Source organism: Dipteris shenzhenensis, chromosome 19 (genome assembly GCF_047967505.1).
Source record: "Dipteris shenzhenensis isolate YYH24624 ecotype China chromosome 19, Dip_SZ_1.0, whole genome shotgun sequence".
NCBI lineage: Eukaryota > Viridiplantae > Streptophyta > Polypodiopsida > Gleicheniales > Dipteridaceae > Dipteris > Dipteris shenzhenensis.
In genome coordinates this window covers 22,607,970-22,612,986 of record NC_141614.1, presented here as the reverse complement: position 1 = coordinate 22,612,986, position 5,017 = coordinate 22,607,970, and positions in this window count along the sequence as shown.

Sequence of the window (5,017 nt, the reverse complement as noted above, 5' to 3'; positions counted from 1 at the left end):
AAACATCGCTATAAAAAACTATCTTAGTGTCACTATATAACAACCATTACCAATCTGATAAAATTCGCTATATAACGACTTTAGGCAAATGTCGCTATATAGCGATGTTTTACTAAAACTGCTATATAGCGACCCTTAATGAATCATGCTTCCAATATTGACAATTAGGGCCCTACGCATGCCAAACATCGGTACTTAAGTGTCACAATAGGATCCATGTATAGTAGTGCTGACCAATACTTCCCCTCCCATCCCATGGTACACACACCTCCACCTCCGTACTCCTACACTCCTATAGACATAATTAGTGGATATGTCACAACTGCTTCCCAGCTTTTTGTCAACAAATTCCCAATTATCATCGCCTTATCACCACTTCTTCCCACCTTATTCTCTTGCAACAAGATCTCCACTTGTCACCGTCTCCCTTCTTGTCACCACACATACCCAATTTGGTAACACACACCAACTCATCACACACCTTGTTATAATTCTCCTTCCTTGTCACATCACGCATCACACAGCCTCTCTTTTTCGAAATCCTCCTCAACACCAACTTATCAACCTAGTGGAATCCTCATCCTTAGACACCTTGTGATGGTGTGGAATGGCATCAACTCCCATAACAAAGAATAGTTGGAATTTCCCATCACCACACACCTCGTTACCCTTGTGACAACTTCTCAATGTCACAATTCTCCACAGACATCACACATCACACACACCTTGTCACCCTTGTCACAACTCCCCGCACACATCACACACTCTCAATGTCAAAACTCCCCACACCATCACCCTTGTAACACATCACACACACTCAATGTCACAACTCACCACACCCTCACCCATCACAACTCCCTTTTAAGAAATCCACAAAATCCTCCTCAACACAAAACACCCCTCCCTTGACTTGCATATTTTGTTCATCCACACAAACCTTGTTCGTTTTGGAACTTTTCCTAATGACCACACATGCATATCCAATCCTCCTCTCCATCTAGTGGTCAATGCCAAATTACCTATATCCAACACTATTCTTGTTTCACGTTTTATGCTTTCTCCATCCTTTCTTTCTGTCTCTTGTCACACAACATTCATGCTTTCTCCATCCTAGATTTTCTATCCATCGCAGTCTCCTTTTCACACACATCCACACCTTATCACACCTCCTTCTATCCTTGTTGCACCTCTTCAACGTAGCTCACTTCCACACCAATTAGCTCACTTCTTGCACATCTGAGCGCACCTCTTCAAGAAAGCTCACTGGAGTTGTGTCACACTTAGCTCCTTGTTCTCCACAAAGACAAGTTGTGTGGATTATCTAGCTTTGTGTGGATTGGCTTCACCAAAACTCTCATCGTCACAGTGGATTAGCTTCATCACACAACATCTCTCAAGCTTGATTTGTCACAACAGTATAGTTACATCTCTAATCATCATAGTGGATTAGCTTCTTCACACAGCAGCTCTCAAGCTTGATTCGTCATAACAAAATCATCAAAAAACTCTCATCAAAGCAACTCTCTAGATTGGGTGAATAAGAGAAGGGAAGACAACTTGGCCACACAACTTCTTGACACAAAAGGCCACCTCGATCCAAGAGCATGTCATCTTCCCAAGCACGACCACCTCTTATGATTATATTTATAAAGGTGCCGGCATGCTCACCTCTATCTCCTATTTTTTATTGTACATTTGCTGCACAATTGAGCTTAGAATTTTTTCATTCTCTACCATTTTAACATGTTGATGAGGTAGCCGGTCGCACTTTCATTTCATCTTTTTCTTCCACTGTACCCACTCTCCCCATCTCAAATGGAGTTTGCCTTCCACTTGCATGCACCACCCCCATCACCTACAAATTTAGATATAGTGGCTTTCCACTTTATGATATCCCCACACATATTTTGAGATTGTATCCCAATGCCACTCCTTGGGATCGCCATGGCATAAACATACACAGATCGAGATAGATTCCTCCCTCTACTTCCTCTTTCAATACCTCACTACTCGCCTTACACCTTGCCAAGGCCGATATCTCTTGACCTTATGCATCGATGCTCTTTATATCTTGCTCATCGGAAATCCTACCCTTTTTTGGAACTTATCTGTGCAATCATCTCACCACCATCATCCATCGTATTCTCACAACCACATATCTTGGGACCCTTATCACTCGTCTATTGTCTCCACATTAACTCCCCTTATCCCACCCTCACTGCCTCTTGACACAATCTCCTCTCCTTCCACCCTCTTCAAGCTCCATAATTATTCTTCCCCTCTCTAAAACCACAACACCAACTGTTACCTCTCAACCCCCAACACCACCTATTACCCCTATTCCTATGACTCTCTCACTAGCACCACCATCTCTCAATGAAACCACAACAAAACCATCCCAACCACCATCTCTTTCGAATGCTCTATCTCAAAGGCCTCCCCTTCCCCCTTGCTTGCCTAGAAAGAGCCCTCGCTCAACCACACTCCCATTGCTTTCTACTTCTCCCACATCCCCCCCTCTGCTATCTACTTTTCCCACACCTCTTGCTCCTATGCAGTCCTTCCCCTCCACAAAGATGCCACCCCACAAGTCCTACCCCTCCACAAATGTGCCACCTGCCAAGTCCACACAACCTATCACATGCACCTCTAATCTCTCACTACCACATCTCATCTTCCTCAGGAGCTCCTTGTCAATGTTACCAAGTAAAAGTGAATAACTCCACCTTCAAACCAATGGACACATTGAATCATTTTGCCCCCACTTCTTCTTTCATTCTACACTTGGCATCTCTACCCATGCCATCCCACAAGCTCCACCCACATTTCCACTTTATTTCCCTACAGGACACCATTGTTGTGTCACCCCGCTCACCCATAACATCATGCACCATCCCACATCTCTTGATCCAGTAGTAGTACCTCTATTGTAGGCCTCATCTTCCTCCTCTCCTGTAGCTCGATGGGTAGAAGTGGATCTCTCTAATACTTATATCACATACATCAACCACCACCTTCACACACAAAATGAGGTCATTAAGGATGCAATTGTGCAAAACAACTTGCGGCGGGCATCACCTCTTTGGTACCCACCAAACCTTCTACATGGCCTCACCACACATGACCATAAAGAAGGAGATGCAAGGCAAACTATGGGGATGGGATGCCACTTTGAAATATTTTCTCATGCCACATCCATGAGACCTTGTGCCACAGATCCATAGTTGAGCAACATATACGAGTCGTTGAACCATCTCACACATGACATTGGTGACAATGGGGTGGCCCAACGAGGAGAGTGGGTTGTGGAGGAAACAACCTTCAAGTGCCTCTATGAGAAATTATATATGCAGATGCACCACAATGGAGGATCATCTCCACCCTCGCCATAAATGTCCCTTGCACCCTCATCATTGATACCCCCTCTATCCTCATTTGAAACAGCCCCTCTGATTCTGCCACAACCATCCTCTTCTCCATTATTCCCTTCTCTCTCCTCTCCAAGAGCTTCATCCTCTTCATTGCTACCCCTTCCATCTCCCCTCCCAAAGCCTCATGGACTCATGTATACATGAGAATTTTGGCATTCATACTAGAGGTTTGGAAGGTGAGACAACATTGGTTGACGCATGTGCAGAGACTCACTAGTCTCACTAAGAGAATTTAATAGGTAGACACTAATTATGTGAAATGGAAATCAGTAGCACTACATGCACATCAGAAGAAGTTCCATATCATTTCACTGCTACGTTGTGCAAAGGATAAAGTCCAGTAGTTAGAGGATATTATTACACGAGTCATCCTTGAGGATATTCTTCCTCCACCATGATCATACCACTGCCCCACCTTCTCACATCCATCAACCTCCATCATGACCAGGATGATCTCGATTAGGAGGCCGAGGGTGAGTATGAGAGCATAGATGACTCCCACTCTCAAAATAGTGATGATGATGCCTCTCATGGCAATGAGGATGATACACAAAGTTCAGGGGCATAAGATGGATTTGAGCAGGTCCCATGATGGATCTGAGGCATTGGATGGATTAACATCATGGGATTCCCATTATATGGCACTCTAGACATTTAATTTTATGCATTTGCTTTCCACTTTAGTTTTATCCATGATATGGTACTCCATGGAACCATGTGGTTATTATTCTCATGTTGATGTGTCTACATGATGCGACATATTGTATCTCTTTAAATTTGGACATATTTTTGTATAATGGGCATACCCCATGCTTAATTTGCCGAGGAGAGCAAATGGCTTTCTTGTGGGGAAACCGTGCATTGGTTTGGAGACCTTATCTTTCGTTGATTTAATCTTGTACATGGTTGAGGAAATGGTTGAGGACAAGATGCATTTCCATCAATTTTTGGCAATCACGATGGGACTTTCGAGTTTGAGTGAGTGTTGCTCATGAGTGGTAGGTCAAGACAAAGGAGTGCACCTTCCTCACCTATCCACATTCAAGCCCAAGGTGGGTCCTCGAGGAGAAGGCCTTCAAGTGTACCTCTCTCCTCTAGACAATGGCCTAGAGGAGGACCAAGGAAGGCGCTTTCCCCCTTGGCAGCTTCCCCATCTTGTTCCACTCATCCTTCCGCATATTCTTCTCATCATCGCTACCCCACTAATCTAGGTGCAGTTTTCATCAAAGCATGTGTTATGAAGGCATTACCTCCTATGACCTAAAGAAAGATCCGAGAGACAATTTGCCAAACGGACACCCTTGAGCAACTCCAAGAAATGGCCACCCAAGATTAGAATGCACATCTTGTGTCTGAGTGAGAGTCATTATCATGGAGAGCAACCCCTATGGCAAGCACCTCTAGGGATGAGCTCACTCAAGTCAAGAAAGAAATGGAAGAGCTTCACCCAATAAAGAGAAAAAGGTGAACAAGTGGCTCAACCTAAGAAAGAAATGGAAGAACTCTACCAAATTTCCAAAGGTGATGAAGTAGCATAGCTTAAGAGATAGAAGAACTCAGGAAGGCCAATAATGTTGCAACTTGGT